This window comes from Rhincodon typus, chromosome 24 (genome assembly GCF_021869965.1).
Source record: "Rhincodon typus isolate 14 chromosome 24, sRhiTyp1.1, whole genome shotgun sequence".
Lineage (NCBI taxonomy): Eukaryota > Metazoa > Chordata > Chondrichthyes > Orectolobiformes > Rhincodontidae > Rhincodon > Rhincodon typus.
Genome location: NC_063355.1, coordinates 4152203 through 4177684, shown reverse-complemented (window position 1 = coordinate 4177684; position 25482 = coordinate 4152203). Strand labels below are relative to the sequence as shown.

General features: G+C 41.2%; 1 protein-coding gene across 6 annotated transcripts in view; it reads left to right on the top strand.

Moving 5' to 3' along the window:
- Nucleotides 1-25482, top strand: part of pisd (phosphatidylserine decarboxylase) — a 107030-nt gene that overhangs the window by 44285 nt on the left and 37263 nt on the right. Inside the window, exon 1 of one of the 6 annotated variants that reach the window (XM_048611347.1) lies at nucleotides 5137-5238. The exons of 3 other annotated variants lie outside the window; for them this stretch is intronic. The gene's annotated coding sequence lies outside the window, so the exon portion shown is untranslated. Of the gene's footprint in view, nucleotides 1-5136; nucleotides 5239-5287; nucleotides 5303-25482 lie in introns of those variants that run through there. 2 more of the 6 variants (XM_048611352.1, XM_048611349.1) reach the window with 2 other exon arrangements.

Here is a 25482-nt window from a genome sequence, read left to right as displayed (position 1 = left end):
GAAATTCAGTGTGACAAACTGATCTTCTTAGAAGACCTAATACTGCTATGCCCATTAAGGGAAATTTGTAAGCCAGGCACTAAGCAATCTCTAAACAACCAAATTCCAGAAAGTCTAATAGAACTATTGAATCCGGAAACATTCTCTTGTTCTCCTAGTTTCTTTGAAAATGAGTTGTCCACTATAAGCAAAAACAGCAGTGTTGTGGCAGTAGTACAGATTCTGATTGTTATATATTTTATTTCTCAGAATCGTAAATGAGAAAGTAAATGCAGAAGATCTAAAACCTTAAGCTAAATGCAGGACTTGCTTTATTTACAAAGCAGTGTGCCTCTAATTAATTTTGTCTGAGCTGCTTTAAGATGTAGCTTGATATGTGTGTTAGTGGTGTAGAAATGCATGTCTTTTATAACTCTTCACTACTTAAGTTTGGTAGAACCTTGGGAATTTTAAAATTAGTTGATTGCAACAATTTATAGCGTGTATCAAAATTCTCTCATATGTCAGAAGTTGTCATTTAGTGCAACCATTTTAGCTTTCAACAAAGCAAGTTGAATCCATCCCTGATTAAACTTTCCAGTGCTCTTGGGCATGTTTACGATTGAAACAGTAAACTACTGCAAATAGATTCACTAAATGACACACACAAAATGGATAATCCCCTGACCTTTATGCTAAACTATATTGATTCAGAACACATGCAGCTGAGCCATTTATCTTTTCTGTAGATACACAAAGCAAATTCTCAATTTATGCCCCATCCTTTTGATACCAAACTGGTTAGGCAAAGTGGAACATTATTCTGATCCAACATGCCTTAACTCATGACACCCAAATTGTGCCCACAAAAATCATTCAGCACAGAAGGAAGCCATTCAGCCCATTGTATTGGTTCTTTGCAAGGTGAACCTATCATAGCTCTTAATATCTTTCTCTCATACCCTGCAGATCTTTTCTGTACTGATGTTCTAACTTCCATGCTTCTCCTTTTTATAATATTATTAGTTTTCTTTCCACTTTTGTCTCCTGTTTGCTTAACTGTAAATAAATATAACTTAACTCAGTGAGTCAAATGGCTTCTGTCTGTGTTGTTACAGAATTTCATGCTGCAGTGTAGTCTGCAGCCATTGATAACCTTCTTTTCATGTGCCTAAGTGACCATACTTCATGTGTCAGTCCAGGCTATCCAATCATCTCTCAACATTGTTAAAATGTATGCTCACACTTGTACTTTCACATTTGTTTTCTAACTGGTGCAGCAATAATGAAAGAGTATAAGCCTTGACTGATATTCTTTTTTTCCCTCTACTTCCTCATCACACCCACCATCCTCTCACCTGCCACCTGCCCTTGTTGCCCTCTTGCCCCCACCCCGTCGCCATCTTCCCCCCACACCCACCCACCCCCATCACTCTTTTCCCCTCACCCAGTCCATCCTGTCGTCCTGTTCCCTCCCACCCCCACCAACCCTGTCAACCTCCAACCTTGTTGTTGTCTCCCCATCTCCATTCCTTCCCCACCCTGGTTAGAGTTCCTGAGAATCTAATTGCAGTGGCTTTCTTGTGTCGTGGCCGAGACCTAATTCAGCACTGGCCTTGATAGAGTAGTGTTGAATGCATGGATTGGAGCCAAGCAACAATTGGTTTGAGAGAAGATAACTTTCATCTCAGGCAAGTGTTCAAAGTCCGGTCCAGAGGTGAAAGAATTAATACGTCAACTTATTTAAGTATTAAGCTTCCTGATAATTTACATCTTCAATAGTGATCCTGAATTGATCAAAATTAAACCTTTCAATAATCCCTTTTTTAATCTTTTGCATCTCAGCTTCCAGTATGTAAATACATTCCTACATTATCTCCTTTTTGAATCCTAATTAGGAAAAGAGTAATTATGCAAACCTTGATATTTGTACAGACTTTAAGATCCCAAATTTGACTGTTGGTCTTTGCTGCGAGGTCACCTAACTCAGCAATCTCAGCCATGCTGCAGTTAGCCTCAGGGGCTCTGAATTTGGCAAAGGAATTTTTTTCTCTTAATCATTAAACATCCCAAATCACCCCACAGGAGTGTAATCAAACAAAATTTCACACCAGACCAGCTGGCTTTTAGTGTGGGTGGAGGTACATTTCTTAAGGAGAATCTGATGGAAGGAGCAACTGGGAGCTAGGAATGTGAAGAAGTTTAAGGAGAAAATCTTGTTTAGAGCCTGATAGGCCAGTGGTGAAGTGGTAAAAATCTAATTTTGCAAGAGGACTGATTTAGAGGAGCTCATGGATGTCAGCAGAAATTGAATAAAGCAAATAGGAAGGGGCTACGTGATTGATTTGAAAATCAGGTTAAGAAGGCTGAATTGGCTGGGGCTACATTCCCTGTAGCGTTGGAAGCTGAGGGGTGACCTTAAAGATTTATAAAATCAAGAGGAGCGTGAATAGGGTGAATAGCCAAGGCCTTTTTTCCAGAATAGGGGAGTCCGAAACTAGAGGGCATAGGTTTAAGGTGAGAGGAGAAAGATTTGAAAGGGATCCAAGGAGCAACTTTTCCACCGAGAGTATGGTGCATTTGAAGCTTCCAGAAGAAATGGTGGAGGCTGGTACAATAATGACATCTTAAAGACATCTGGATAGGTACATGAACAGGAATGGTTTAGAGATATGGACCAAATGCTGGCAATGGGACTAGGTTAATTTAGGATATATGGTCGGCATGGACAAGTTGGACTGAAGGGTCTGTTTCTGTGCTGTATATCTCTATGACTGTATGGCTGTATGAAGGTGGAAGAGAGTAAGAAGAAAAAATTCAAGTTGTGAAGTAGTGACTCTCATGGTCCAAAAGCTTAAGACGTAAAAGCCTGTTGATTACTGAAGATACAACCAAGAGGTGGTTAACCTAGCTGCCGCACAGCACCAGGGACCTGGGTTCAATTCCACCCACTGGCTGTGTGGCAGCTGTGCGTTCTCTGTGTCTGTGTGGGTTTCCTCCCGCAGTCCAGAGATGTGCATGTTAGGTCGATAGGCCATGTTTAATTCCCTACAGTGTCTAGGTGAAATAGCCTAGGTGGAAATGTGGGGATAGAGTAGGGGGCTGGGTCTGGATGGGATACTCTTTAGAGGGTTGGTGTGGACTTGATGGGCCAAATGGCCTTTTCCGCACCATAGGGATTCTGTGATTCTATGAAGAGGAGCTATAGAATTGTGTTGTTTGATGGTTTATAAAGCCCTTTGTGTAAAACAAATGTTTAGAGCATATTTTCAATCTGACATGAATGAAATACGGAGCCCTTAAATATGTGATAGGTGCAGGGGAGCAGGACTAGGCCATTCAGCCCCACAAGCCTGTTCTGCCATTCAGAGATCATGTCTGATCTGTAGCTTAACTTCGTTTACCTGCCTTTGGCTCATATTCTTTAATACCTTTGCTTAAAAAAAAATCTTTATCAGATTTAAAGTTAACAACAGATGGAGCATCCACAGCCATTTGTGGAAGAGAGTTCCAAATGTCTTCCACCCTTTGTTAAAAGCTCTTTAATACAATTCTCCATTCTCACTCAGTTGCTTCTTAACAACTTTGTACAAATAAAGCTGTTGCGTCAGTTGCTTGGGATGATGCCTCATCATATCCTGTCACCAGATACAATCTCATTATGGGATGTTGACATCAGAAATGCTGAGCTGTCCCATTTTCTGTCTCAGTCATTCAGTGCTCCCTGATATTTCTATGTTGTACATAATAACTGATTTGATGTGTTTTTGTTTTCAAGTAAATCTTTACTTTTCAAACAACCGATTCGTCCCTTGGTTGCCAGTGCTGTATTCTAAGCCTGCTGCTGTTCTGTGTGAGATGTTTTTGTTCATTAGAGCACAAGCATAAGAGTGCTGCAGTGAAAACCCATGTGCACAGAGCACTATTACAATGTGCTAAAAGAGAATGTTGGGGACCCAATTAAGGATGGCACCCCATACTATTTCATGGTGTTCACCTGATGTATGCCTATTAAACGTTAGGGATGTGGCATTATTTAATGCATAAAAGTTCAGGCCACATTTACGATGAGTTGCTTTAAATTCTAGACCGTTTGGAACATCTACAAGCAATTTGTCTCTGATGTTGAGATGTACAGTGTAAAAGGAGACCATTCAGCCCACCATGTCTATGCCACCCCTTTAAAAGAATAATTTCACTTGCTCATTCTTTCATCCTGCCTTCCCTTCAGCGGGAGCAGGTGGAAGCAAAGTTGATGCATCAGAGGCAGCGCGCAAACCCCCAAATACCACATCTGCCTGACACCCCAGGCTGCCCCTGCAGGGTCTAGAGATTGCATTGTTCTTGTCAGCCATCTCCGAACCCATCCATTTGGAAGAATGTCAATCCAGGCAGGCTGACTAAAAGGAGAAGACTTTGAAAGGTCACACTGCAAAGATTCACTAAGATTCCTTAGCACATTCCAAACCCACAACCACTTCCAACTAGAAGGACCAAGGCAAGAGGTACACTGAAACATTCCGCTTGCAGGTTCCCCCTCCATGCCATTCACCATCCAGACTTAGAAATATATCACCGTTCCTTCCTGGAATTCCCTCTCTAAAAGCGGGTGTACCTACACCAAATAGACTGCCGCGGATTATGGAGACAGTTCAGCACCACCTTCTGAAGGGTTGTTAGGGTTGGGTAATACATTGCTGGCCTGTCCATATCCCTGAATTAATAAAAAAAGATGTTTTGCTTGCTGGAAGATTAATAACAGAGTGAACGTTTTCATTTCTCAGTTCTTATTTATGTTCTAAGTTATGTGACCTGCAGGAATGTGGGATTTTTAAGTGGTCACTTGTGTTTTTGGCTCAGTCAGGTAACAGTGCTCTGGCTTTTAGGGATGGGAATTGGCCAGAATTCTTCACAAGAAGAATAGCCAACCGATCTACAAGCAAAGCTTATGACCTTGAGGGAGTAATTTTGAAAAGAAAATGGAAATGTTGAATAAACTTGAATTTGATTTCCATTTAGTAGGTAGTTATCCTGTGGCCTGAACAGTTTGGATGCAAGGGATGGGAGCTGGGGTGTTTTTTTTAAAAAAAGTGCTTGCATTTCCCGGGCAAGGCCGCGATAGCTGAGATAAGAGGGCCTGTCTGCCGGAAAGTAGGAGAGCGCTCTCTTTCTCACACACACACACAGCAAGCAGATCAGAGCTGTGCGGTCACCCTGTAGTAGCGCTGCACTGGCATTGCAGGACACGGCGGAGCGTGGGTGAGTCTGACTGCCGGCACCGGGCATCTCTTTAGAAAATAGACCCGCGGGGTGGGTGAGAGAGGTAAGGAAGTCCCTTGAATAAAGGTAGGTAGAGAAAGAAAGGGCTTCGTGTTATGCAAAAAAAAGAGAAAGAGAAACGCTTCCTCCGCCCCTTTCCTCTCAAAATTTGTCAGAGGAAATGAGACCGAATGTGTTCAGAAACGCCGCAAGCTTTTTTGTGAAAGGAAAATTAAATTAAAGTTAAACTGTGTGGTGTAAGTACATTGAAATACATTTTTAAGAAAATATATAAGACAGCTCCATTCAAAATGGTGACATTGGATTGCTGATTCGAGTCAGGTATTGTGTGCCCTGAACAAAGAAGTTGTTTAATAGTTTATACTTGAAACGGGGTTTTGGGAGGGGGTAAGATTCGTTAGAAGGGGAATATCTATTAGGCAATCGGTTGAAATCACACGGTTTGTTAAACGATGGCGCGATGGCAACGTGAAAATTAACGGTATGAAAAATGAGTAATTCAAAATGGGTTTCTGAATGCACTCTGTCGTGTCCCTTTGGCTGTGTAACCTTCTGCGCCCCCACCCCGCTACCAAAGATTGGTTTGAATGAGGAAGGATGGCCATTTGGTTTCTCCCTTACAGAAGACCGGCTCTGGGCCCCCCTATTACAGCCATTAGGCTGTTTTCTTGCACTAACCCACTGTTCCTGACACCCTCAGGAATCCTGCATTTGCAGCTCCCAGTGCTGACCCTTTTGTCCTGCGATTGTGCCATGTTTGAGAATATTGTTCCCTGTTGTCCCTTCCCCCTTGTGCATTTTTAAGTGTGTAACAGCTGTTTATCTCAGGTTTCCCTTTCTAAAGCATTTATTCTCTGCTTTCATGGGCAGTGCAGGGACTAGAAAAATGCCCCTTTTTGATATCTCAAGGACTGCAAAGTCATGGCTCTACAAAATCATCATAACTATGCACTGAATATTCTTTTTCCTTGATACTGCATAAGATAAGGATGCATGGCATTAAGGGTAAAGTATTAGCATGGATAGAGGATTGGTTGACTAACAGGAAGCAAAGAGTAGGGATAAATGAGTGCTATTCTAGCTGGCAGTCAGTGACTAGTGGTGTGCCTCAAGGATCGGTGTTGGGACCGCAATTATTTACAATTTATACATATGATTTGGTGTTGGGGACCACGTGTAGTCAAAGTTTGTAAATGACACTAAGATGAGTGGCAGAGCAAAGTGTGCGGAGGACATTGAAACTTTGCAGAGGAACATAGATACATTGAGTGAGTGGGCAAAGGTCTGGCAGATGGAATACAATGTAAATAAATGTGAAGTCATACATTTTGGTAGGAGTAATAGTAAAAGGGATTATTACTTGAATGGTAAAAAGTTGCAGCATGCTGCTATGCAAAGGGACCTGGTTGTCCTTGTGCATGAATCACAGAAGGTAGGTCTGCAGGTACAACAAGTAATTAGGAAGGCAAATGGAATTTTGTCCTTCATTGCTAAAAGGATTGAAATAAAAAGCAGAGAGGTTATGTTGCAGCTGTACAAGGTGCTGGTGAGGCCACACCTGGAGTACTGTGTGCAGTTTTGGTCTCCTTACTTGAGAAAGGATGTATTGGCACTGGAGGGGGTGCAAAGGAGGTTCACTAGGTTGATTCCGGAGTTGAGGGGGTTGGCTTATGAGGAGAGACTGAGTAGATTGGGATTATATTCATTGGAATTCAGAAGATTGAGGGGGGATCTTACAGAAATATATAAAATTATGAAGGGAATAGATAAGATAGAAGTGGAGAGGATGTTTCCACTGGCAGGTGAAGCTAGGACAAGAGGGCATAGCCTCAAGATTAGAGGGAGCAGATTTAGGACTGAATTGAGAAGGAACTTCTTCACCCAGAGGGTTGTTAATCTATGGAATTCCTTGCCCAGTGAAGTAGTTGATGCTACTTCAGTCAACGTTTTTAAAGATAAGGTAGATTTTTTTTGAACAATAAAGGAATTAAGGGATATGGTGAGAATGCGGGTAAGTGGATCTGAGTCCACGAAAAGATCAGCCATGATCTTATTGAATGGCGGAGCAGGCTCGAAGGGCCGGACGGCCTACTCCTGCTCCTAGTTCTTCTGATAATATCTTATGCTACCACAGTTCTTGCAGTGTTCAGACACTAAAAAAATGTGTAAAAGTAGTCAACAAAATGTTTGCTTTTTGTTTAGATTGCAGCTATTTTTGAGATGCAATAGATGATTTTGACTGAATATTTTCCAGTTATTTATTCACTTGTTGACTTTTAAATAAATGTACTTAACCATTGCTAGGTGTAAAATAAGGTCTCATATCCCATTACTTATTGAAAACTAGAAGACAGATTGCAGGGACACATAGGATAATTCCAATAGCTAAAATATATGCAAAATGTGACCATTCCCATTGAAAAAAGTGCTGTTGAAAGCCAAGGGACTTGTGATTCTCCTATAAAAGTGGCAATACTCCCTAGAGCTCAAATGAAGGGTTGAGACAATCCAAATTCCAATGTTCATGAACAAAAGCTCGTTGATTGCTGACCTATCTTGTGCCAGCTATTTTCTTCAAATTAATAACCTTCATTGAAATATGTATCTGATGAGGCAATTCTGAAATATGATTCTTTAATCAGTATATTGATGTCAGTTGATTTGAATTCCACCACCACGTAACACATTTTAATTGCCAGTATATGGCTTCTGTGACTCCTGATTTAAAGTGTGACTCAATTGATGACACTCTCATAGGTTAAATTCTCAATACAGAAACATAGGGCTGACATTCCTGAGGGAGCAGTGCTCTGTTGGCAGTGCTGTTTTTAAATGAAATGCTAAACTACCTGACCTGCATTTTTTAACATCTTTTTACATGTAAAAATTTCCATGGCACTATTCAGAGCAAAGCAGACATGTCCTCCCAGTGACCTGGTCAAAATTTATCCTTCAACCAACAGTACTGAAACTGATAATCTGGTCAAAATCGCACTTCTGTTAGTGTAGACCTTGCTATACACAAATTTGCTGCTACGTTTCCTGCATTGTGGCAGTGACTTCCATTTCCACTCACCTGTAAAGTACCTTGGGACATTCTAAAGGCATTGGAACCCTTGCATCTTTCAGCTTCTATAACATCTTTCCTTCTACCTACAGAACCATTCGGTAGCAGCCACAACTTGCATCTAATTAGTGCCCATAATGTGATAAAATGTTTTCAAAGTGCTTCACAAGCATGTTATCATGCAATATTTGATGTTTAAAACTATGTAAAACATCTGGATTTTGGATGCCATTTTAAAGGAATAGGGAGGTGGTGCTGTTTAGGGCACATAAATGCGTGATCACCATTGGAGGAGCAAAGGAAATCGGAGATGTGCAAAAGGCTGCATTTCAAGGAGCTCAGGTTTTAAAGGGTTTTTCGGGTTGCAGGATGGCATAAAGGCAGGGAGAAGAAGCTAGGTCAAGGATGGCTTGAGAATGTTAAAATGGAGGCATTGTTGAACTGAGAGCTAGTGCAGGTCAGTGAGCACAGAATGAACAGGACTCGTTTTGAGTTATGATGCACACACGAGATTTTGGATGAGCTGAAGTTTCTAGAAAGTGGAAGATGGAGGCCTGGTCACAAGACCATTGGAATATCACTTTCATATTCTCCACAATCTGCGAATTTGTAAGCACAGAATCTTAGTGTTTCTCTGAATGTTTTCATGATTCAAGGTGCGAAAGTGATACATCTATTGTTGTGATATATAGAAATCTTGGTGACAACAATCATTGTTAAACAGAGGATAGGTTGGAATTACCCATGAAGTTTGCAGCCAGCCATAAACAGCCCTGAAGTGCCAACTTTTAATTGATTGAAAGGCAGTGGATTTGTCACAGACTGTGCCTGTTTTTAAAAACCCTTCCAGCAACAGTTCTTTAAATGCAATGCTGCCTTACATAGCTTGAGTAATTGTGGAATTCATGAATGGTGTTTATTCACAGCACAGCCTTTGAAGGAAAATAGTGAAAGAATGATGTTCTCTTGATCTAATAGATAATCTTTGATAATAGTGGTGGCTGTGAATCAAAAGGAAAATCAGTTTAAACAAATGTATAGCTTGTCACAAAGTTCCAGGTTTCTAGAAAATTGTTCTAATAACGGGTTCTGGCCTAGTATAGATCTGAGTTTATCATAATGTAATAGAACGCAATTGGACAGAAGAAATATTTGGATGAGAAAGTGGAAATTATCCCCTCACGTCTCTTGGGCTTCTGTGCTGTCTTTGCATCCTTTGATTTTGAGTTCAGTCCAGTTGTGTCAGCTGTGGCTCTATAGGTCGCATTCTCATGGTCAAAAAGTTGTTTGTATGAGACCCACTCTAGGGATTTGAGTGGAATATAGAATGGTACTCCACTGTTGTAAAAGTCTTTTGGTTGAGTTGTTAAAACAATGCTCTGCCTGCATCTCAGGTGGCTGTCAATAAATCTTAGAGTGCTACTTTGACAAAGTACTTGGTGTGTTGGCCAAAATCCTCAGCCAACTTCAGGAAAACAGGTTATCTCTCCTTTGGCTGTGGGACCTTGTTTTATGTAGAATGCATCTCCTGTGTTTCATTGATGACTACCTTGTAAAAGTGGCTGTAAAGTGCTCCAGGATATGCTGAGATCATTAATGGAGCCATATTGATTCAAGCTCTTTCATTACAATGTCTCAGGATTTGAGGTAAAGCTTGTTCAGGGTATGTCTTCACAACAACTCGTGAGTTAGATTCCACCTTCCTGTGGGACCTCTCAATATCAGTGTTGAGGATGGCCCTGAAACACTTCTATTGAAAGCAATGATGGGAGTCATTGTATTCATGTGGGGTCTGATCAGAAACCACCCATTTATAGGAATGCTCGCTATCACTTCCAAAAGCACAAAGACCGTTGATAATTCTTCTTGACGTTGTGTTTCCCTTCTTTTTGGTGATTAATGATTGCTTCAGGATTCTCCCGGCTGAGTTGGCTTTGTTGATCCTTTTGGTAAAAAACCTTATCAGTACGGGCTCATCTGGATTAATACTTCATAATGACTCGCTCTGGTCTGGCGACTGAAAGAAATTAATATAGTGCTGGTGGGAAAAGTATAGTAGAGGTTTAATCTGAGCAATAAATTTAGGTATCATCAATTTAGTGACTATCATTATTACATTTCCTAGGGTTAACAAAAGCTAGCAACAGATATTCATCCTGATTCAAAAATTGAATTAAATGCAATAGAAATTATATTTTAATTTCATGTGACCCCCTCTAATTTATTTAAATAAATCTTGGGGTTCCTACAATGATGTATATTGCTAAACAGAATACTGCTGTTGCTTATTATAAGGCTAATCACTCAAAACCCGTTCTACCAGGCAGGATGTGTTAGGCAAACATGCAACCAGATTCGAAGCAACTGCGCTACTCAAAAGTTGGGGTCATGGCAGAAGACTTCCAGCAGCATAACAGAAGTATTCCAGGACTGACCACAAAGCATTCTTATTGTAAGCAAACATACTTTGACACATCAAAAACCTGGCTTTTGAAAGAGCGATGTGGAAAATGGCTCATATGGAAAAGCAACGAAACAGATCTTGAGGTTTTGTCAGAAAAATGCAGAAATAAAGTCAGGACATTGACGGAGCACGCAAACCTCTGAACAATGCCTCTGTCTAACCCTTCAATCACCTGTGTGTGACCGGGTATGTAGATTATGCATTGAACTTTTCAGCCATCTCCAATCTCATTCAACCAGAGTGGAGATAAATGATCCTCAATACCAAGGGAATGCCTTAAAAAAAGAATCTATTGGTCATAATGCTAAAGACCCAGTACTAAATGAAGTAAGTTGTTAGTTGACTTTAAATGGAGGATGTGTTTCCAGACAGCCTTCGCTTACCAGCGGTAAGCTACAAATTAGTACAGAATCCTTGTTTCACTGATTCTTAGCCAGAGCTTAGCTGCTCCATTGTTGAATCCCAAAACTGGTTTACCTCTGAGCACATTTCTACTAGTATGTTTAAAGCTTTCACAGAAGAAATTTGTCTTATCTTTCCATGAAAAATTCAATCGAGAAGCCTTGAAGAATAAATAGTATTATCGAAATAAATAAACTTCACAAATTTTTGGAAGGTGAGAATTAAAAACTGACTTTAATTCTTGTCAGTTTTAATATCTGTCTGTGTGATTTAAAGGAAGGAGTAGACCATACTGCACTGTCTCTATTAATTGCTTTCCTGCAGTGATTCAGTCACCAGGATCATCACATCTAACATATTTGCGACCTGCTTTAGTTCATACCTGTTGCAATGCTTTGCTGTAAAGAGTGGTTGAAAGTGAGGCCTTTTTAAGGGACAATTCAATGAATTTGTGGGAGGGGGCTGAGCTGCAAATGGATTTAACCAGCATTAACAGTAGGTTGCAAAATCTGTTTTCATTCTGTTGACTTTGATAGAAAGTAGTGGATGGTGAAAAGGGAAAAGAAAGATGACATGCTGTTTGTGATTCCCATAGCCTTTCACCACTGGAGATTTCCTCAGTTTGTACCATGGTCCCTTTTGGATTAATGGATAAAGATTAATTGCTACGATTATTTAATATCCCAATCATTGTGTTATGGGACCGCCAGTTTTGTGGCAAATGCACCAGATGGATTTCCTGTAGAAACCCTGTTTCTAGCTGTTATCTTTAGAAAATGTGTTCAATTTTGTCTCTTGGAGATCATCATTTCAAACCTTTACTCACTCCCCTAATCATTTCAGTGCATTAGCTACTAGTATGATCCATGTGAATCCTCCACTGGCTCTGTTAGTTTAAGGCTGAGAGCATAGTCATTTGTGGCTTCTTCCCCTGCTCCTGGACTTTTGCTGGTCAGAGTAGTTTTGGCTGCCATTGTGCATTGACAGTTTTCTCCATGTACTGAAACAGCTAAGGCCTGTGCAAGGTGTCTCCCAGTATACTATTTTAAAAAGGTGGTGATTTAAGAATAAAAGCCAAAAGAGCTACGGATGCTGTAAATCAGGAACATAAACAGAAGTTGCTGGAAGTTCGGCAGGTCTGGCAGTATCTGTGAAGAAAAAAAATCAAAGTTAATGTTTTGGGTCCGGTGACCTGAGGAAGGGTCACCGGACCCGAAACGTTAACGCTAATCTAAGAATGCTTGCTCAAGATAAGATTTCTCCAATATCAGTTGAGTGGAAAACTTTATACAAAATGGCACTCCCAGTATTAGATTGCCCTTCTCCTTTAAGTGTTGACCGAAATCTTTTGGCATTAAGACGATTGAAAATAATCGGCTATCTTTTACACATTTGAAATGTATTCGTCTGGGAAAATGCAACTTTAAATTCCAACCAAGAAAATCTGATTGCAGGTTACATCTACTCGAAGGCCATTTTATTAAAATAGTGCAGATTTATTTTTGACTTTTTCCTGCTCAGGTATTTAAATGTACTGTTTTCCCTAATTGCATTGGTAATATATGTGCTACTCTACCATTTATAAAAATACCCTTCAAGTTCAGCGTTACTGCCCTGCCTTACTATCTGTTAACTTTCTTGAATGAGGAACCTTTACAGGATAAAGTCCTATAAATTGGTAATGTGACCCAGATCATAGCTGTTAACAAGAAATCCAGAGGAAGAAAAGGCCCTGTTATGCAAGACACCATGAAAATTGAATTAAAAAAACAGATGTTTATGTAGCCACCACCTCCAGTTCAAAAGGCATGGGAGTTACCATGAATCCAGAAATTGAATGGATTCCACCACATAAACGTGCACTGTTGCCATAATTAAAATCCTGGAACTTCCTTCCTAATAGCACTCTGAGTGAACCTACAACCCATACATTGTACCAGTTAAGGAAAGTGGTTCCCCACAGCCTCCTTAGGGCAATTGGGAATGGGCAGTAAATGCTGGCCTTATCAGCAACACCCATGTTTCATGAAAGAATTTAAGAGAAGATTGGGAAGGGTGACGAGGTCAAGTTTCATGACTTTTGGCGTTTGGGAAAGAATTAGTGTAGAACAAGGGTTGGTCACTGCTTGTTGAGGGTACAGTGTGTGTGTAGCATCATGTGTTTGGAACTAAGAAACAATGAGAGAAGAGTTGAGGCAGGTATCTGTAAAGCAGAGGAACTGCAAAGATTATTGCAGGATGTGGCGGGGTTTGAGGCTAGCAGTATGCGACAGAATGCTTGTCAAAGACTGCTGCCTTTTCTCACCTCCCAATCAGGACTGAGAGAGAGATGTTGGAAGAGATTAATTCAGCAGCATCAGCAATTTGTGTTTTTGGGACATTGACAAAAGCAGTCTTTGGTACAAAAGAGCAAACTGAGCTTGCTTTCAACAAAAACACATTTAGATTAGTATAACATCCAAGCCACTTAATTAGAACGTAGAACATAGCACAGTACAGGCCCTTCAGCCCACGATGTTGTGCCGAACTTTTACCCTAATCCTAAGGTCTATCTAACCTCCACCCCTACCTTATACTATCATCCATATGCCTACCTAATAGCCGCTTAATTGCCCCAATGAGGCCGACTCCACTACCCTCTCCGGCAATGCATTCCACGCCCCTGCCACTCTGAGTAAAGAACCTACCTCTGACATCTCCCCTATATCTACCTCCACTCACTTTAAAACTATGGCCCCTCGTAATAGCTACCTCCACCCTAGGAAAAAGTCTCTGGCTGTCTACTCTATCTATACCTTTGATCATTTTGTACACCTCTATCAAGTCACCTCTCATCCTTCGTCGTTTTAAAGAGAAAAGCCCTAGCGCTCTCAACCTTTCCTCGTAAGATCTTCCCTCCATTCCAGGCAACATCCTGATAAATCTCCTCTGTACCTTTTCCAACGCCTCCACATCTTTCCTGTAATGAGGCGACCAGAACTGGACACAATACTCCAGATGTGGCCGAACCAGACTTTTGTATAGCTGGAGCATAACTTCACGGCTCTTGAACTCAATCCCTCTATTAATGAAAGCTAACACACCACACGCCTTCTTAACAACTCTATCCACCTGGGTGGCAGCTTTCAGGGAACTGTGAACATGAACCCCAAGATCCCTCTGCTCCTCCACACTGCCAAGAATCTTTCCGTTAACCCTGTATTCTGCTTTCAAGTTTGTCCTTCCAAAGTGAATCACTGTTATCAAACAGAAATGAACACCAAACCATCAGCTTGGTAAAATAGGTTAATTTTAAGGAGTACGATAAAAGAGGAGAAAGATGTAGAGAGGTTTAGTGAAGGAATTCAAGAACTTATAGCCACAGCAGGCTTAAACAATGGAGGAGGTGCCCCTTCAGTATGACAGACCCAGTCATAAATGATGCCACTGTTATGCTCACCACTCAGCTGATCCAGAGAAGGTGTAGTGGGACCCAGTCAAACCACTTCCTGATTTTAAAGAGTGGCTGTAGTGGAATAAGGGTAATAATTTGCCTGAATTCAGGAGATTTTTTTCCACAAGCCTTGTTATTCGCTCAAAGAAGAATTTTGTGATAAATTGGGTGACCTGTATATAAATAACTCATAAATTGGTAGTTTAGCTTATTGAAATGAAAGGAGCTATGCTGTCCCTCGGGTGGTGTCTAGAGACAGAAACTTGAAGCAAAGTAATCATCTACAAACAGTACTTAAAGAACCCAGCATCAAGTTGTGCCCTTCTACATGCTCTTAACCTCATTTTCAAAGAACAAGAACAAAGAAAATTACAGCACAGGAACAGACCCTTCGGCACTCCAAGCCTGCGCTGATCCAGATCCTCTATCTAAACCTGTCGCCTATTTTCCAAGGATCTGTATCCCTCTGCTCCTTGCCCATTCATGTATCTGTCTAGATACATCTTAAATGACGCTATCGTGCCCGCCTCTACCACCTCCGCTGGCAACACGTTCTAGGCACCCACCACCCTCTGCGTAAAGAACTTTCCATGCATATCTCCCTTAAACTTTTCCCCTCTCACTTTGAAATCGTGATCCCTAGTAATGGAGTCCCCCACTCTGGGAAAAAGCTTCTTGCTATCCACCCTGTCTATACCTCTCATGATTTTGTAGACCTCAATCAGGTCCCCCCTCAACCTCCGTCTTTCTAATGTAAATAATCCTAATCTACTCAACCTCTCTTCATAGCTAGCGCCCTCCATACCAGGCAACATCCTGGTGAACCTCCTCTGCACCCTCTCCAAAGCATCCACATCCTTTTGGTAATGTGGCGACCAGAACTGTACGCAGTATTCCAAATGCGGTCGAACCAAAGTCCTATACAACTGTAACATGACCTGCCAACTCTTGTACTCAATACCCCATCCGCTGAATGAAAGCATGCCGTATGCCTTCTTGACCACTCTATCGACCTGCGTTGCCACCTTCAGGGTACAATGGACCTGAACACCCAGATCTCTCTGTGCATCAATTTTCCCCAGGGCTTTCCCACTTATTGTAAAGTTCGCTTTTCTGTAGCTTTCTAAGAGTAACTCACATGCATTTAACACTTACTGCAATGTTCGAAATCATTGCCAGCCAATGGGATGCTTTCAGGAGTATGGTCATGCAGCAGTCAATTTGCACATAGCCGGCTCTCTCAGACAACAGTGGGATTCATCGCCAGATAATTTAATAGTGAAGCTGACTGTGGGATAAATATTGACCAGAATACTGGCGAGTATCCATCTGTTCTTGGTTGAAAAGTGGTATGTTCATCCAAAAGGGCATACAGAGTTTGACTTTTAAAATCATTCAAAAAATGGCACCTCAGAGTGCACTTCCAAAGTACTGAACTGAATTGTCAGCCTGGATTATGGACACACATCTCTGGAATGGGGCTTGACCAAACTCTGAGTTAAGAGTGCTATTGCAGAGTTGCACTGACATCTACACCATTTTTCTCTTCCTTCTACCTATGTGGACTTTTCTCTTTAATCTGAATCTACTCTGCACTGACAGGGACGGATGCTGTATTGTCCATTTTGAGTGGCAAGGGAAAGTAGTAGTTGCACAGTCCTGATTGGACATTCATGTCCTTGTCTTCAGCTTTCTGTTAGACTTCATGCAGCCTTCCTTGCAGTGTTCCTTTTTCAGGGGACAACTATATTGCGGGGAGGGAACCCGAAAGAATTGTAGATGCTGGAAATCTGAAGCAAAAACAGAAATTGCTGGAAGATCTCAGAAGGTCTGGCAGCATCTGTGGACAGAAGTCAGTCAACGTTTCAGGTCCAGTGATCCTCCTTCAGTTCCATTTTTGTTTCAAACAACTTTATGGAGTTGTTTTATAGTTTCCAAAAAACGGCATTCCAGTGGCTTTTTTGTGCTTCTCACCACCCCCCTCCCCCTCCAAGTAAGTGCACACTTCAAAGTAGAAAGAAAGAAAGGTTTTAATGAGAAATCACCGAGCAGTCTGTGCTCAACAGTCAGCTGTAACTGATCCGCTTGGACTAATAAACTAGTCTCAGTGAAATGATCAGCAGATTTGTTTTATTAAATGTGACATTAATTTATGGTGTTGCATTGTCAAAACCTCTGTGCTGCATGCAGCAGGATTTCAAGGCTTGAAACAGCGTTGGTGAGAGCTATTTCCCTGTTAGTACCAGGAATGCTAACATAGATCTAGGAGCCTGGATGAATGATGTAGGTCCAAGAGTTCTAATCTTGTCGAGGCAGTTGGAGAATTTAAATTCAGCTAGTTGAGGAGAGATCTGTCATACAAAGCTTGCATCTTTAAATGTAAATGCAGGACTTCAGAATTGTTGTAAAAACCCATCTTGTTCTTCAATATTCCTTAGGGAAAGCCTTACCAGGTGTGGCTTATAATGTACTTGACTTTAAATTTGCTTCAGTATGGTCGACTATTAACTGCCCTCTAAAATGGATCAGCAAACCACTCAGTTGTACCAAACTGCTATGACAAAATATATTAAACATAAAACTGGGCAGATTACTTGGCATCAGACTCGGACATTATAAAACAACTCAGTTGATCTGGCAGATTTCTCCTTGCTAGCATCTTAGCATTTGTGCTAAAATTGGGAGCATGTCCCACAGACTGTCATTTTTACAGAATTATACATTTTAGTTAATGTCCCAAATTCCTCCATCACCATCCTTGGACATATCCTTTCCCACCGTTGGGACAAACAAGTTGGAGGTCATGGCACAATGATTTACCATCAGGAAGTCTGGGGATGGTCCAGATCGACTCCTGACCTTGTGGTCTCATTGTATCAGGTCAAACATAAACAAGAAAACCTCTTGCTGTTTGCCACCTACCACCATGCTTCAGCTACTGAATCAATTCCTCCATGTTGAGTACTTTCTTGTATGAGGCATTGAGAGTAGCAAGGCAACAAAGTATTCTGGAAGGAAATTTCAGTGTCCATCATGTAGAGTGACTTGGTACTACCAGTACTGACTAAGCTGTAGTCAGTACTGGTAGAAAATATCTGCCAGCCTAGATTTGAGAGAACCAATGAGAGGGGAAAAACATACTTGATGAAACCTTCTTCAGTCTACCTATTGGAGATCATCTGTTCAAGATAGCATTGGCAGGAATGACCATCTTACACCAGTGTTGTGAGGCATCAACATTGTGTTAAAATGGGATAGATTTGGAACGGAAACTAAAACACACAAAACTGGGCATCCATGATGCACGATGCACCATCAGCAGAATTGTGTTCTACCATGATCTGTAAGCACACGGCTCAGCATGTTCCACGTCACCATCAAACCTGGGGATCAAGCTGAGTTCTATAAGGTTGGAAAAACATGACAGTAGTAGCACCTAGCATGCTATTTGAGCAACTACATACATTCTAAACAGAAGCAGCTTGCTATTGATAGGCCTGAATGATCCAACACCTAATGAAGCAGATCAAATTTATGAAGTCTTGCCACATCCAGTCACCAGTGGTGAATTATTAAACAGCTAATCAAAAGTAATGACTCAGTGAATAACTCCATTCCTAATAATGGAGGAGTCCATCATGTCAGTGCAAAAGATAAGACTGAAGTGTTTGCAATTGCCTTCAATCATCCGAGCATCCCACCATTACAGATGCCTGACTTCAGACGGTTTGATTAAGTCCACATGCTACTTTATTTTTAATTCACAGAATGTGGGCATTACTCCCCAGGCCAGCGTTTATTGTTTATTCTGAATTTCCCCCGAGAAGGTGGTGGACAGCTCTCTTCTAACGATAGCAATGCATTTGGTATAGTTACACCTACAACAGTGTTAGGGAGGGAATCAGGATTTTGACCCAGGCTCATGGAAGGAACGGTGATATAGTTCCAAGTTAGGATGATTTGACTCGGAGGGGAACTTGCAGGTGATGGTGTTCCCATATATCTGCTGTCCTCTTCCTTCTAGGTAGTCAAAGTTTGAAAGATCCTGTCAAAGGAGTCTTGGTGAGTTACTGCAATGCATTTCGTAGATGGTTCACACTGTTATCGCTGTATGTTGGTGGTATAGCAAGTGCATGTTAAAAGTGACGCATGAAGTTACATTTAAGTGAGTTACTTTGTCCTGGATGATGTCAGCTTCTTGAGTGTTGTCAGAACTGCATCTATCCAGGCAAGTGGATGGTATTCCATCACACTGCTGACTAGTGCTTTGTAAATAGGAGGTGGGTGGTGAGTTATTTGCTGCAGAATTCCTAGCCTCTGACTTGCTTTTATAGCCACAGTATTTAAGTGGCTGTTCTGCAGGAGAAGAATGGGAGCAAAATTAGAGCCCTATCTAGTACAAAGGAAGGTGGTTGTGGTAGTTGGAGACTAATTATGTTAGCCTTAGGACATCTGTGCAGTGTCCTAGGCCCAACCATAATTAGCAGCTTCATCACTGATATGAAGTTCTCTGTGCTGACGTGCGAGACGTGGGTACCGTTTTGGCTCGGTCTGATGAGTGACAAACAACATACATGTCATACCAGTATTATCGCCCGCAAGAGAGTTTAACTACCTCCCTTTAACATTCAATGGCAGTACCTTTGCTGACTTCCCTCACAATTTATTCTTCTGACTGTAAATTTCACTGGGTAAATATTTATGTGCCATAAGAGCATGTCAGATATTCTGAACATCCCCAAAGCCTTTTTAGTTTTACTTTCCACTTGCATAAATGAAGAGTGGCGACAAAACTCAAAGACTAGAACCATCAAGAGCGGTCTGATACGCAATACACAATATTTGCATCACGAGTGCCAAACGGTGACTAGTCTATCCACTTTGCATTAAGCACTAGCCTTCCCAAATTCTTACATTATTTTCAGGGCCCACTTGGTTCACGCCCCATCAATCGTTAAATTTTTACTCGTTCTACCACCACTGGACTGCGGCTTCAATGAGTACTGACTGCAAGATGTACTGCAGCACTGACTTCTCCAGCAGCAGCCCCAATCTCAACATTCAACATCTAGAAAAACAAGTGCAGCAGGAGAATGAGAAGACCTCTGTCCTTAAGTTCCCTACATATCATCCTGACTTGGAAATGTGTTATAGTTTCTTCATGGCCATTGGGTCAAAATCCTGCAGTTGCCTCCCTGACAGTACAGAGGGTATAATCATGGTCTGTAATGGTGTAAGAAGATGGCTCAATATGGCCTTATCGAGGCTGATTAGGAATAGGCAATAATGCCTAGCCAGCAATATCCACATCCAATGAATGAATAGAAAATATAAGTCAATCAACTCCATAAGGATTGAGAACTGACAAAAGTGAGAGACTTGGTTTTATGATGTGCTGCAGGAAAGGCAAGGAGTGAGAGTTAAAGTATAAATATTTTGAAAAGACTAAATTTAGACTAAATCATCTATAATTGCAATTTAACATCTTCTTCAAAGAAAACAGATTTTTACTGGATTATTTGATGTTATAATTTTATATTAATGTGGTAGAATTGATGAATGATAGTACGGTAAATGAGGAAAATATTTTTAGTAATGTTTAATTCATTTTATTTACGTCTGTTGAGAAGCACCCAAGTCAGCATTTAAATGTGAGCAGTGTCCTTAATCTTATGTCTTTGACATAAAAGCAATTTGGATTGTAAGGTTTCAATAGACACATACAATTTTAAAATGTCAAGTGTCGTTATTTGATAGTATAGCTAAACAATGTTTCACCGTAGAAGCCCAATTAAAGTTTCCCTTCTGCTCCAGTTAGCAGTTTTGTGATCAGAAATGTACTGTGGTAAACTTTTTAAAATGGGTTTCTTTTTCTAATCATGCTGCCTGATGTTTCTTATAGATGTTTTTAATTAACTTGTTCAGACATGTTAGGACACACCTCGGGAGCAGGTGGGACTCAAACTCAAACCTACTGGCATTGCCACTGTGCTATATGAGTCCTAAGACTTTTCTTGTACCCTCTGTTGGGTTGTTTAACCAGTCAGGGTCTAATTGCAAATAAAGGCAGAAAATGCTGGGTTTGCACACCATGCCAGTGAGCATTTGAAATACTAAAAGATGGATTAATGTTTCAGCTGTGTGTGTATGTATGTATCCTATAGAACTGAAACTTGAAAGCTGCAAAAATGTTAATAATGTTGGAACAAAAAGGATGAAGGATACAGGAAACTTTCCAGTCAGGGAGGGGAGTTTAATGGGGTGGATGAGCCATTCCCAACATTGATTACAGAATATGTTCAGACCCATAACTTTGCTGTCCTTTCAGTTCCCTTTTAAAACTTCTGATTGAATGTGTTTCCACTACCATCTGACAGTGCATTTGTGATTGTAACAGATGAGGAAGTTGGTCAAATGTGAAAAATTAAGCTAGTTTTTGCATGTCCATGAAAGAAGCTGACGTTAACATGCAAAGGGAACAAGTGGTTAAGGGGGAAGAGAAGTCACAAAGAGTCCATGTGGAAACAGATTTTGTTCCTTTATTCTTTCATGGGGTACGGGTGATGCTGGTAAAGTCCATGTTATAGTTCTATTCTGTTTTGTGTAAACACCAACATTGCCAGTACAAGGTTAGTGGGACAAGAGTATGGTGTAGTTGTGCATTGGAGAGCAGTAGAGTATGGGTCCCTACTTCACTCCGCAGTAAGGTATTATTGATAGTTAGAGATGCTTTCCTCAAAGGGAGAAAGAGAAAAGCCAATGGAATGCAGTTTGAATGGTAACAATAATTGGCAATATAGAGGAAGACAAAAATTTGAGAGAGGAGTCTTGCAACATGCACCAACGAAATGTCATGCAGGTCCAATCTTCGACATAAAGAACGGTTACAGTACCAAAAAGGCCACTCTCCATTTTTCCAAGGAGCAATTTGCTTAATGCCACTCCCCCATCTTGCTCCTATAGTCCTACAGATTTTCAAATAATCAGGGTTTCTTGAATGCCTCAATTGAACCTACTTCCACCACACTCTGAGGCAGTACGTTCCAAATAATAGTCACTTGTTGCTTAAAAATATTTTGCCTTATTTCACCGTTGCTTCTTTGGGCAGTGGCCTCAACTCTATGCCCTCTGATTCTCAATTCTTCCACAGGGAAGAATTCTTCCCTTTCATGGGAATGGTTTCTCCCTCTCTATGCCCCTCTCCCGCTCCCTCGTGCTCTCCCGCTCCCCCTCCCCCACCCCAGTTTTGAATACCTATCGCAAATCTCTGGAGAGAAGAGAAATTTCAGAGGAGAACAGATCCAAGGCGTTCAATCTGTCTGTGTAACTTTGGTTCCAGGAATAAGGATTTTTTTTTTGTCATTATTCTTTTCTGGACCCCATTAATGCCATCATATTCTTCCTAAAGTTTCCAGATTACTCTACCTCTGCATTCTTACCAAAGTGAATCATGACACATTTCTGTGCACTAAATTTCATCTATCACTTGTCCACCCATTTCACCAATCTTTCTATGCTCTGCCATTGGTCTTTGCCATTGTACCATAGGAAGCAGGCCATTGATGTATAATCCTTCCAGCCTTTGATTTTACAAGTTATATCATGAACCGTGGAGGAGTCTCCACATTTGGCAGTGACTGTGTAGAGGTCTGCTTGCCACTTGTTTGGAATTTGGGCTGAGAAGTACTGAAAAAGATGATAAAAGAAAAAAATTGAAGAGAAGCAAATCAAATTGATAAATGCTTGATGGAGCAAGAAAGGTCACAAGATCTTTAAAAATCTGAAAGATTGAAAATGAGACAATTGTTTCCCAACCAGCTGAAGTATTTGTAGTTTTGTGATAACTTTCACTTTCAGTGGTCTGAGGACACCATTGTTGACCAGTTTCCAATTCCTTGGCTCTGAATTAACAAAGTTTCTCTGAATTCTGTGAAAGCGAGCATAGATTTCCCGAATGTTGTGAACACCACATTCCAGATGCTAGTTTCTCCTTGATTAAAAAGTAACCTGCCTGTGGAGAAGGAAACAGAAAATAAAGGAAGACCAATGAATAATGTATTGTTGTGAAGCATTCAGAAGGCATTGGAAAAATTTGGAATCAAGCATATGATTGCGAATTGCATATAATCAAGCATATTGTAGCTGTTCTTAACTGGGGGCCCTTGTAGATCTGTGACAATTAGAACCAGATGAGTAAGAGCACAGGCAGTATAATTTTAGATAATGTCAAGTGTACATGATAGACCAGCCAGGAGTGGGCTGGAATAGTCTGGGTCAGAGGTAACTAAGGTATTGATAGAAGTTTCAAATGATCTGATTTGCGTAAGTGGGCAGTCTTAATGATCTGGATGTATGTCCGAAGTTTATCTCCAATTTAGATATGTCAGTAAGGTTAAAAATGGTCTGTCTCGAGCATTTTCCATGAAGTGGAGTTTGTAGTATGAATCGAAGACAAATGGCTTTGTCTTCTCTCATTTCGGTGGGAGAAAGTTTTTACTTATCCAGTTGCTGATTGTCAGACAAGCAGCCATCCAGTTTAGGGCAACGGAGAGAATTGAGAGATGCCATAAAGTAGATCAGAGAAAATGTGAAAGTCAGCACTGCGATATTGTTGAAGACCAAAGTGAGAAATAGGAGGGTACCAGAGTTCTTTCAGGATTCCAGAATTAACTGTACGGGACCATGAATAGAAACCATTTCAAATAAATACCGTGACTAACTACAACTGAACAGATCCAGATGGAATATTCACTTAGCTAGCTGCTGGTGATGGTAGAGAGGGACTGGAGAATGGTGTGGTCCACCATATCAAAAGCTGCAGACTGACCAAGCTGGATAACTAGGGATAGTTTACCCATTTCACTCACTAAGTGTGGTGTTTGTATCTTTTGAGAGCTGTTTTGTTACTGTGACAGGGGCAGAAATCTATTTGGATGGAATCGGACAGATGGGTATGAATTTGGTGGAAGCATGTTTAAAGACTTTGGAGAGGAAAGAGAGGTTGTAAATGAGACTGTCATTTGTCAGGATGAGGCATCAAGTGTTGCTTTTCTTTTGAGAGGGGTAATGCAGGAGATTTGAAGGACAGAATGGTCAGCTCCAGAAGAGCTTAAATAAATGGGAGCCAGGCAAAAAAACTGGGGGTGGTCAGTTTAGTGGGATCATAGCGAGGAAAGTGGGCATAAGGTGAAATATGAAGAGAAACGAGAGAAAATTATAGTTCAAGGCTATATGTTCTGCTAGGTTCAGAAGAGAGGGAAGTGGCAAGGGCAGATGGCAGTTTCGTTCAGTCATCCTGATGCCAGTCTGTCGGCTAATTTGATGATGATTGAGATTTTATATGAACGAACTTGCAAGCCCATTCAGTGGAGTGCTTTTGAAGTCTAGTTGTTGTGATTTGGATAAGTACAGCAGGCAGTTTTCCATACAGCAAGATTTCACAAACGGCAATGAGACCAAGAACCAGATTATCTTAAAGCAAAGTATTGATGATGCTGCAAATCTGAAATAAAAACAGAATGCTGAAAATGCTCAGCAGGTCTGGCAGCTTCCATGGAGAAAGAGTTGATGTTTCTCATTCTGCCACGTGATAACGAGGTGAGAAATAGGGAGAGAGTGCAGCTAAACACGTGGCTACAGGGCTAGTGTAGGAGGGAGGGCTTCCATTATGTGGATAATTGGAGCAGTAAGGATGGTTTGCACCTGAACCAGAAGGGCACAAATATCCTGGGAGGGAGGTTTGCTCGAGCTATACGGGATGGTTTAAACTAGATTGGCAGGGGCTGGGAACCAGATTTGTAATTCAGAGAATGAGGTATTCAGCCTGCCAACAGACACAATAGAGAGTGAGGTTGTTAATAAAGAAATGCGGTCTGTGGAGCGTAATTGTGGACACAGGGATGGTTTGAAGTGTGTATACTTCAATGCTAGAAGTATCAGAAATAAGGTGGATGAACTTAGAGCATGGGTCAGTACTTGGAGCAATGATGTTGTGGCCATTACGGAAACTTGGATAACTCGGAGACAGGAATGGTTGTCAGAAGTTCTGGGATTTAGATGCTTTAAAAGAAATAAGGAGAGTGGTAAAAGAGGCGGGGGAGTGGCATTGCTAGTCAGGGCTAGTATAGCAGCTACTGAAAGGCGGTTTGAGAATGATATGTCCACAGAGTCAGTTTGGGTTGAGGTCAGGAACAAGAAAGGAGCAGTTACTTTGTTGGGGTTTTTTTACAGACACCCTAATAGTTGCAGAGAAGTGGAGGAGTGGATTGGGAGGCAAATACTGGAAAGGTGCAGAAGTCACAGGGTTGTAGTCATGGGTGACTTCAACTTTCCAAATATTGATTGGAAACTTTTTAGTTGTAATAGTTTTGATGGAGCGGATTTTGTCCAGTGCGTTCAGGAAGGATTCCTGACACAGTATGTAGATAGACCAACACGAGGAGAGGCCACTTTGGATTTGGTGCTTGGCAATGAACCGGGCCAAGTGTTAGACCTGTTGGTAGGAGAGCATTTTGGCGGTAGCGATCATAACTCTGTTACTTTTACAATAGTCATGGAAAAGGATAGGTACATACAGCAGGGTAAGGTTTATAATTGGGGGAAGGGTAGTTACAATTCTGTTAGGCAAGAACTGGGTAACACAAAATGGGAACAGATGCTGTCAGGGAAGAGCACTATTGAAATGTGGAGATTGTTTAAGGAGTGCATACTGCGTGTGCTTGATATGTTTGTCCCTAGCAGGCAGGGAAGATGCAGTCGAGTGAGGGAGCCTTGGTTCTCAAGAGAGGTCGAACAACTGGTTAAGAGGAAGAAGGATGCTTATATAAGGTTTAGGAAACAAGGATCGGAAAAGGCTCG